This window comes from Engraulis encrasicolus, chromosome 8 (genome assembly GCF_034702125.1).
Source record: "Engraulis encrasicolus isolate BLACKSEA-1 chromosome 8, IST_EnEncr_1.0, whole genome shotgun sequence".
NCBI classification, from domain to species: domain Eukaryota; kingdom Metazoa; phylum Chordata; class Actinopteri; order Clupeiformes; family Engraulidae; genus Engraulis; species Engraulis encrasicolus.
The window spans coordinates 45,165,851-45,177,210 of record NC_085864.1 but is presented as its reverse complement, the minus strand read 5'-3'; positions in this window follow the sequence as shown (position 1 = coordinate 45,177,210).

Sequence of the window (11,360 nt, the reverse complement as noted above, 5' to 3'; positions counted from 1 at the left end):
CTAAGTCAGGTGTAGCCTATTCTTTGACTTGCCACAAACTAGAGCTGCTAATGGATTCTTGAAGGGCCCTTGAGCGCGTTTTTTGTCATGCATTCACAAATATGACTCACATAAAATGTGTGTGTGTGTGTGTGTGTGTGTGTGTGTGTGTGTGTGTGTGTGTGTGTGTGTGTGTGTGTGTGTGTGTGTGTGTGTGTGTGTGTGTGAGAGAGAGAGAAAGAGAGAGAGAGAGTGAGTGTGTGTGTGTGTGTGTGTGTGTGTGTGTGTGTGTGTGTGTGTGTGTGTGTGTGTGTGTGTGTGTGTGTGTGTGTGTGTGTGTGTGTGTGTGTGTGTGTGCGTGCACGCACTCGTGTGTTATTTGACCTCACCACCAGGTGTCTCACCTTACCACACCAGACACCAGAGCCTCGAACGCTCTCGAGCCTCGGACAAGAAAAACGAATAGGGGTTGCCAAGGGGACAGCTGCGCGCTTTGTCCAGAGCTCTGACAGCTGTAAACACTCATATAATTTGTGCATTTGTTCAGTTTGAGAATGCGCACAGCCATGCAGGAGTTTGCCATTGTTTGTGTACAACACTCTACTCTACTCTAACACTCGCTTTATCTTTTATCATATTACAGAAACAATAGTTTCACTAACTTCGATACCCGAGGGTCAGTCTCATCTGTTATCCAAACACCTTTCCCCTTTATAATGAGGTGAGGTATTCCAGATCCATACAGCGCCATCAGAGTGCTGCCGATGGCTCCAGTAAGACATCACCAGGGGCCTATACTAAGAAGCTGGTTCAGGAGTAAACCAGGGTAAGCCCTTACCACAGAGCCCAAGCTATAACCATACTGTCGCCAAAATTGTAATGGCTATGTCTTAATCTGTTACTTAAGGCTCTCGGTACTGTCACAGCCATGTTGTTATGCTGTAGTTGAGTAAATAGCAAATAGCTCAGCAAATAGTGAATAAGCCCGCCGGCGTCCCCATCTGCAGTAAGACGCCTGCAGTAATCTGCAGTAATGGGACCTCCAGGCTCTTCCATTAGATGATTTACCTCTTAAAGATGTATGCCACTGTCAGGCTAATTTTGGGGCTTAATACAGTTAAAATCGTTGGGCAGGGTTTATTAAAGGTGGTAAAGTGTCTTATTTTTTATGTAAGCCGTTGTCTTGCTTTAAGACAAGTTAAAAGAGGGAGCATGTCGCTAAGCTAGTGAAAGTCAATGCATCCGTGTAGCATGCTACATGCTACAGTGGTCCATTGTCTTTCACTAGCTTAGCTACATACCAAAATAGTGGCATATCCCTGTAGCCCCTTAATGCGCGCCGTACCTCCAGTGGCACGCTGTAATAGTCATTGAAACGTACCTACCATAGCACTACAATACTATGACACAACACAGGCCCTTTGGTAATGCACCACGACTTGGTCATTACCATACTGGTAACAACAAATGTATAAAGCCGCGTCTTAAGGGGTTAACTTCACCTGGATTTCTCCTGAACCAGCTTCTTAGTATAGGCCTCAGGGCTGTACTGGGACCAAAGAAATGCTCAGGCATTTTTGGCGTATAGCTCAGCCCCTCACACAGCCAACCCCAGGGGCTTAGCAGCAAATTGTGGGCCCTGTGTACAATCAGCTCCAATGGAGCATCTTTAGTGCGTGGCATTGCAATTAATGCATAATAGCAATTTAATTAGCAGATGAAGATGTTGTACATATTCAGGTTCCCCGTGTGTTGTGATGTTGCATATGCCAATGCCATGGGGAAAAGGCATGGGTTTGTGTTTCCTTGGTTGTGTATGAGCACTTTGTTGACAAAAGGCATGCACCAGAAATCTGCAATTGTTCTACTTCAAACATACAAATCATGCCTACAAATGTGTGTTGTTCATTTTTCAAAGTGAGTGGACTGCCTGAAAACAATTCTGACAATCAATTTAATATGTTAAGACACGGCGTTATACATTTGCTGGTAACAGAATGGCAATGACCAAGTCGTAGTGCATTACTAAAGGCCCTGTGTTATGTTATGTCATCAATTACTATTACAGCGTGCCACTGGAGGTATGGCGTGCATTAAGGGGCTACCGGTATGCAGCAAGAACTGTGCTGTTTAATCTATTTCCAAAACAGTTCATGTGTCTGTCTTCATACTGTTCATACTGTACATCACAGCCTGGATGGCTCTAGAACTTTTGTACCCTCCTAAAGAATAAAGTGCTGGCTCATATCCTAATTGTTAATAATTAATTTTATTAGAAGCCTGCCTCAAAGGAGGCTCTGTTAAGGCATTATTTTGGAAAAAAAAGGTTTGCAACTTTGCACACTGCTTTGCATTTTTCTCCTTTCAGTACATTTTTCGAAACGTTATCATGCCAATGAATTAATAAACTGCAAAAAAGTTAAAAAGTTGAAAAAACTTTAAGTAAGAAAAATCCAAGGGAGTGTGGAAAGCTTTTTTTTCGAAATGTATTTTTTTTGTTCACCAGCACCAGGGATTGTCCTCAAGCTACGCCACAAGTGAATCTTTAATGCATTATCCTCAAATTGCAGAATTGGGTCTCCATACCCAATACCCATTACATTATATGCATTGTATTGAGCGAGGGGGCCTCTCAGATGACTTACTCCCAGACCCAGCCAAAGTTGTCAGTGGCCCTTACTGTGAGTGCATTCCAATATGCGACCTCCCGTCCTCCACTTGTGCTTGTGGCCTCGCCCCGCCTCCTGGCCCCTCCTCTGTGGAGAAAAAAATTAAGTCTATTCTTAGGACTATTCTTCATTCACATTCCAGTTTGCAAATGAGAAAATGACTTTACAAATGAGCTTTTGCGAGATATTGAAATACAATCCTGTTGTCAGTGATGTCAGCATGACATATTACTGCCTGGTATGAGGCAACAAGCACAAGTGGAGGACACAAGGTCGCATATCGGAATGCACCTGTGTGTTTGCCCTGTTGAGGAGTCTTCAAGCTGGGGTAATATTTCACAGTGTTCCCATGTCTCCCAGTCTCTCAGTTGCATAGTTAGGGGCTGACACCAGCTCTGAGTGAACCCAGAAGTCTGTCTGACCCTGTCTAGGGCAGCAGGGCCGCTGACAGCTTTTGCCTGGGCCCAGGACAAAGTCATCTGAAAGGCCTCGTCGTCAGCACCCAATACGCACAGTGTGATTAAAACACAATTTTGGGCCCCCTCTCTCCGGACGAATAACCCCTTTGCCCCCCCCCTTGCTGGCTTCCATGTAGGAGGAGGAACATTATAGTGTCTGCTGCTGCACTGGTGCATGCTGGGAAAAAAGGGCAAGAGACCCCACACTGAACACAATAGTTGTCTGAGAGCTACACTACGTACCTCGATCAGGGCCGTTGACAGCTTTGGCCGCGCCTGGGACAAAGTAATCTGTAAGGGCCCCCCACCCAATACATATGATGTAATGAGAACCCAATTCTGGGCCTCCTGTCTCCCTGGGCACGGGACAACTGACCCGTTTGCCCCCCTGTCGGCACCTCTGACCTCGATGCAGTGTGAACCTGATTGGTGTGGACTGAGTGAGAGAAAACCCTCCTTATCATATCATTTATGGCTACAATGTATCTTGAGGTGAAAAAAAAAACAACAGCGCGATAAAGCTGCTTGACCTAGATCTGCTTTGTATTTTTTTTTCTCTTCTGTCCGACCATCATGCTGGGCTCGCCACCACGGCCTTGTAAAAGGGTTATAATGTGTCATGCTGCTCTGAGCTGATTAATGTTGTGTTTCTCACTTGGCCTGTAAAGAAATGACTCACTAATAAAATAAACGACTTGACGTACGTAGGTGGTCTGGGGTGCATTTCTGGAAAGCGTAGTTGCTAACTACGTGAGCAACTTTGTTGGTTGCAATGCAATTTCCCATCGGCAACTACCCAAGTTGCTAACTGCTAACTACTTCGCTTTCCAGAAATGCATCCCTGGTCTCGTAACATTACAGGCCGCGTAGCTACTAGCGTAATGACTGTAATGACAACATCATTCACTCATCATCAGCCGGCGCTTTGACGATGTTCTTTTAAACCTTTCAGTTTTCCTCTGGGCTGTCTGTCTGTCTGTCTGTCTGCCAGGAATACAATCCTACCTGTCAAGTAGCGAGAGGTGAGAGGGAGAGAGAGAGAGAGAGAGAGAGAGAGAGAGAGAGAGAGAGAGAGAGAGAGAGAGAGAGAGAGAGAGAGGTGAGAGAGATGGAGAGAGAGTGAGAGAGAGAGAGAGTGAGTGAGAGAGAGAGGGGGGGGGAGAGAGGTGAGAGAGAGAGAGAGAAAGAGAGAAAGAGGTGTGTGTGTCACAGAGAGAGAGAGAGAGAGAGAGAGAGAGAGAGAGAGAGAGAGAGAGAACACTCCATCTTGTTTTGAAGAGGCTGTAGCTTGTGTGCTTCTCCAGCTCTCTCCCTCTCATCTCCTCTCTTCTCCTCCTGCATGCTGAAGCCTATTTGATGTGTGGTTTCTGCTCTCAGTACAGGCTGTGTGTGTGTGTGCGTGTGTGTGCGTGTGTGTGCATGCGTGCGTGCGTGCGTGCGTGTGTGTGTGTGTGTATTTGTGTGTGTGTGTGTGTGTGTGTGTGCGTGTGCGTGTGCGTGTGCGCACGCGCGCGCGCGCGTGTGTGTGTGTGTGTGTGTGTGTGTGTGCGCGCGCGCGCATGTGAGCACTGTGCCGTCTGCTCAAACTTGAATCTGGATTTATGGCCCTCTCCCCATTGGCTGGAGGCAAGCTTTAATTACGAAGTCACTTCCGACTCTGAGAAAGAGAGGGAGAGAGAGAGACAGAGAGATGGAGAGAAAGGAGTGGAGGTTACAGTGACCCAGCAGCGGCGCTTGGCTTTTTTGCTCTCTCCCTCCCTCTCTCTCCTTCCCTGCATCACTCTCTCTCTTCCTCCCTCTCTCTCCCGACCTCTCCAGGGACAGATACATTATCTTACTGTCGTCCTGAAGGATAACGAGGGATAAAATCATGTTCTCATGCCACACGCTATACGCTCCACGCTCGCTATAGCTGATACTGATTCTTGCTGCCTGGCTGCGACAAAGATGCTCAATACGGTAGACCAGTGATTCCCAAACTGTGGGCCAGGGCCCCCTGGTGGGCCATGAAGGTATTCCAAGTGGGCCCTGAAATAATTTTCATAAAAGCTAAATAATACAGATGTGTTGCTGTGTTGCCAACTATTTTTATTTGAGTTGCATTGTTTACTGGACCAGAGGTGGGCGCCTCAAATATTCATTCAAATTTCAAGTGGGCCCAAGTTGGGAACCCCTGTGGTAGTAGTAGCCCAAGATCAATCATAGCACGCTTCACCATTGCAACTTAAGTGGCATCAACTCCAACTTATTGGAGCTGACTGATTGTATATAGGACCCAAAACTTGCTGCTATGACCCTGCTCATTCTCACTGAGTGGTCTCAGAGCAAGCTAGGCAGCGATTGGCTGAAATGTGTCTCGTTTCGTTCATGCCCTCTCCTCTCCAGCTCTGCCTGCCGTCCGTGACCTTAGTCACTGACCCTCTTGCCCTGACATTAGAGCTCACAGCCGGTATTTCCAAAAGAAACACACACAAGCGCGCGTGCACACACACGTGCGCGAGCACACACACACACACGCACACACACACACCCACACACCCTAGGGAGCCTGGCTTACCTCCAAGAAGGAAGTCAGTCTCCTGGTGACTGTGTGCGTGTGTGTGTGTGTGTGTGTGTGTGTGTGTGTGTGTGTGTGTGTGTGTGTGTGTGTGTGTGTGCGCGCGCGTGCGTGTAAATAAGTGGAACTGTGATTGTTATTCACGATAATGCTGGGGAGTCATATTTCAGAGAGAGCAGCATCTTGTTTATTTTGGATTATAAAACATGGCCAGACATGCAGTGCAATCCACTCTCTCTTATATACTACAAATTCACTACGTACAGTAGAGCAGTGGTTTGCAACCCTTTGGACCAAGGCACAATTTTTTTGAGGACAAAATGCCAAGGCATACCACCAATTGTAAAAGTTAACTAAATATAAGACCAATGTACAGTCATTCTAGAATTTTCCATGGGCCACAGCACACCAGGTGATCTCTCACACACACACAAGCACACTGCACTTTCTGCACTAAACCCAAACATACACACACTGACACACACTGACACACACACACACACACACACACACACACACACACACACACACACACACACACACACACACACACACACACACACACACACAGACACACAGACACACGAACACACACACAGACACACGAACACACACACAGACGCACACCGCACCTTCTACCTGCACTAAACACATACACACACATACACACACACACACACACACACACACACACACACACACACACTGCTGCTGGTGTACTTGACAGACCTTTTTAATATTTATTTTTCTTCAAAATGCTACTATTACCATGTCAGAACGCTATAAAGGACTTTTTTAGGAAAAGCACAAAAGCACAACAATACCTCTTAATGTATGTCCTCTACAAGTCTTCTGTTGTCCAGTCTTGCACTTTAAATGTCTGTATGAGCACTGTCTATGTCCATACTGTCTTAAGTCCATGTATAAGTACTGTCTATGTCTATACTGTCTATGTCCTTACCTAGATTAGTCTATGTCTGTATGGGAAAGCAAGAAATGTAATTTCAAATTCTTTGTATGACCAGTGCATGTAAAGAAATTGACAATAAAACCTACTTGACTTGACTTGACTAACGACACACTAGTGTTCCCCGGCACAGTGGATGAAAAACACTGACGTAGAGTTACTGGTGAATCTTTTCATCCATAACTTGTATGATTAAGCTCGAGGACAGATATATAGAAAGTGACGTGATTGGCCCTGCCGTGGCCAAAAGGTGGGGCACTCGTCTACCATGCAGCTGACCCGGGTCCTTTTGCCGGTCCTTCCCTGTCTCTCTCTCCCCACTCGCTTCCTGTCACCACTTTCACTGTCCTATCATAAATAAAGTCAAAAAGACCAAAACGAAAAAACAAGTGACGTGATCGATATGTTACTTTTAGCTATTTTTTTTAATGCAGCAGCTGTAATCTAGTTTTACACATTACACATATGACACGTGTTCATCTTCATGGCTTTCAAGGTTAGCGGGTGTCCAAGCGGGCGGCAAGGCCAGTGAGACTTTGCTACTCCATCACAAGGCTACGTGTCTAGAGGGGGGGGGGGAGATATGATAGATGTTGTTTAGGCATGGCTGTCACTACTGACAAGGCTGTGGCTGTCTGAAGTCTAATAATCGTCACAGATCAGGAAAGGTCTTCTCAAGAACAAGACCAGGGCTCTTTTAACAGACGCTGCATTCTTAACAGCTATCTCACATGCACTACAGCTAGGCAATTCTGGGCAGTCAGGGGTAAGCAGTTAGGGCGTCAGACTTGTAGCCCACCAGGTTGGTGGAGGGAGTAATTAACCAGTGCTGTCTCCCATCCTCCTCCATGACTGAGATATCCTGAGCATGGTATCGTCCCGCCGCACTGTTCCCTTTCGGCACCATTGGGGGCTGCCCCCTTGCATGGGTGAGGCATAAATGTAATTTCGTTGTGCAGTGTGCACTTGTGTGCTGTGGAGTGATGTCTCACAATGGCAATGGGAGTTGGGGTTTCCCAGTTGGGCTTTCACTTCATTACAGTAATGCAAAACCTCTTTACAGGGTTGATTCTGCAAATCACCCATTATAGGGCTCAGCGTGAAGTCAAAATCATCATAAGCAGCAGCAGCAGTGAAACTGCTTGTAAACATTGGAATAAAAATAACATCATAATTCACTGTATGACTCCATGCCAGAAACCTTTGACACTGCTTGCTCTGAGAGAGCGAGAGAGAGGGAGAGAGGGAGAGAGAGAGCAGAAAAGGGAAGAGAAGAGAAAAGCAATGAGAAGAGAAGAGGAGAGGAGAGGTTTATTGCTTTTTGAATTTTCCACAAAGCACGATGAGTTGGCAGCGAGTCAGGGCAAATGTTCAGGTCACAGTAACCTGGTGATGGAAGGCACCAGTCTTCATCATCTGACCGCGCTGAGCTGAGCCGAGGCCTAACCACCCTAATAAACATTAGGCAAAACTAGGCAATTGCCAAGGGCCCCGGGGCCCCGACCAAATCTGCCCTCCATAGAGGCCCCCAACCGTCACACCAGTTGCGATAAACACACAAAAAGTAGGCCTGGTCGTAATTTGTCACTTATGTCAAGTTATCTAGGATATATACAGACAAAACACTCAAATAACACTAAAATCGCTCCTTCCATGCCAATTGAAGACATGTGAAAAGAATGACTTTTGAGGGCCCCATGTTCGTATTTCGCCTAGGCCCCCAAAATGGCTAGATCTGCCCCTGCCTAACTACCCTAATAAACATTCATCGCCAGGCGTCTGTCCCATTACAATCTCACACAGGCTGCATTTATTGCCACCGCGCCGTCTGATGGCTGAGAGTGTGTACAGTGGCCGCCTTCCACAATACTGTATGTCCAGATATTGGTCAGACACAGATTTCTGATAACCCCCTGTGGGCCTGATCTGGCTGTGTGATAAGAGCCGATAATAACCATTGTGTACCGCCACGAAAAGCCTGATGCATGAACGCATGTGTAATAGATAAATTACAGTAACAGAGCGGAACGAGAGAGAGAGAGAGAGAAAGAGAGAGAGAAAGACAGAGAGAGAAAGAGAGAGAGAGATGGAGAGAGAGAGAAAGAAAGAGATATGTAGAGAAAGAAAGAGAGAGAGACAGGAGACACAGAGAGAAAGACAGAGAGAGCAAGAGAGAGAGAGAAAGAGAGAGAGAGATGGAGAGAGAGAGAGAGGCAGATGGAGGGAGAGTAATGACTCAGAGCCAGGGCATGCCTGTTGAATGCTGCATGGCTCCTTCCAGAGTTTTATGAGCGGCCGTTTAAGAGCACTCTGACCTGAACCCCCGTCTTTGATCTGCCATTAGCAATTCATTTCCCACCGCAGTCAAATAAACATATTCTCCTCCTCACAGCGTCTTAATAATCCCAGTGGGTCTGGGTCTCGGTCTCTCCCCTACTCCTCACTGGCTGTGAAGGAGATGAGGGGGGAGATTGAGATTGCTCCGATATGCGTTAATGTACTTCTCAGCATTCTTCAACAGGTTCAGTTTTCTAATAATAACACAAACGAGTTCTTACTGTGTGTTTACCGACAAGTCTGAATGCACGTGCGTCAGCCACCATTGCCAGGCAGGTAGCCAGGCAGGTAGGCAGGCAGGCAGGCAGGCAGGTAGGCAGGTAGGTAGGCAGGCAGGCAGGCAGGTAGGCAGGCAAGCAGACAGGCCTCATTACCTCGATTCAAAAATGTATTAGTAAACAAAACAAACACACTGGTCAGAATAACCTGGCCATAGAGACCATAACAAAGCCGGTTTGGTGGTACCTGGGCGGGCGGGCGGGTGGGCGGTTGAGTGCTGTGTTTCCTCTGAATGCCATGTTCCCATGACCTAAGTCCTCTGACGGTGGTGCCAGAGCTCTAGTGGTACAGCACAATAAACTACATAGGCTAAGAATTCTGTAATGGAGAAAATAACTTTTTCGCACAGGTTGCAAATGGGGAGGTTTGGGAGGCTGTGGGCGGAGTGGGAAATTAGGGGATAAACATGATGTGTTTTTGTTTTTTTGTATTTTTTGTTTGTTTGTCTGTTTGTTGGTTTGTTTTTGCCCTGTTGTATTTGTTTTTTTTTCTTGTTGTTAAATAAAAAAAAATAATTTTTAAAAAGCTAAGAATTCTGGGAAACTTGAGGTGGGCCCTCTTTGTGTCATCAGAATTCTTAAGGAGACATTCAAGACATGTTTGATTGATGGAATATCAGCAATCATTCCCTGTGCACATTTTATAAATGAAGATGATGCTGTGCATTTCTCTTTAGTTACAGAAGTTGTGTTTGATGCTTTCACTCTACTGTGAAGACAATAAGGTTACACTTTATTTCCCTGTCCCACATAGTAGGCCTACATGAATTAGGCCTACTGTGGGTACATTTAACAAAATATGTAACACCATGATTCATTTTTATGTACTTGCACTGTACCAAAGGGTTAGGACTAGGTAAGTTATATATACATTGATGTGTGCATGCACAAAAACAAAAACTGAAAAAATAAAGTACTGGTGAAAATGAACTAGATACATAAGAGTGATTCTCTAATTCGCCTACACTTTTAAGTCCGTGGATTTTATTTGGCAATTCCACTAACTATTAACTGCATCCAATGATGTTTTGGACATTAGAAAACATTTATCTTTCATATAATACAGAAAGTGTAGACATAGCATTATTTCCCTCAGCAAGAATGAATATTTAATACTGGTTTTGGGCGTTTTCATGCTGTCCTGTTTTCCAAATGTCAGATTCAGTCTTCATATTAGCATGTAAAGAAACTTGTTTTGCCCAAGACGATTGCAAATGTTGATTCACAGTAATCATCACAATATGACAAAACTGTCAGAAAGACCACTGTCCTTTCCATTATACATGAAATTTGCCATTTTGTGTATGTCCACGAAAACTGTGTTAACCGTGTCACGGTCTGAAACCTCCTCCATAAATCAGTAATGGTTTGGTCTTAGGCCATACGAATAACATCACGTGATGTCATAACCTCTTTGGCAGGATACGGGAAGACTTTTTGGTAAATTTTGAGCTCCATCCTTCCATAATTTAATCCATTCTTTTTCATGTTCTCATAGCGGGAAAATTGCCTGTCAACTGTGTTATCAACATATTCATAAGAATCTGAATTAGAAATCACATGTAGAAAAACACAGATAAAGCATACAGATACATGAATTGATTAAGGTGTTGTGGTGGAACTTCTGAGGTCCTCAGTTAGCACAACACCATAAAAATGGCTGAAATGTCAACGGTGTTACCGTCAATGGTGTTACAATTAAGTATGACAGTCAGGGTTGCCAGATGAGGCTGATGATTTCCAGCCCAAAAAATGATCAAAATCCGCCCTAAAAACCCGCCCAATTCTATTGATTTATATGGCAGTGAGAAGGTTTTTCTGATAGATGCCATTTTTACCCGCACACGGCCATCCTAAGCAGCCCAATTTGGCGGGAACCAGCCCAATCTGGCAACACTGATGACAGTTGAGGAGGGGTATGTTTTTGCCAATTTATATCCATATTGACAGACAAACAAACAAAATAATTTGTGTTCTAGGGAGATGGGTTTGTCTGCTCTGTTTTTTCTCCTAAAAAAGTGCCGACTTGTTCCCCTGCACTGTTGACCGTAACACAGTTGAGTAACACGGTTGACTGTTTTGAAAGTGTTTTTGCGCTATTGATCCCTTATGTGT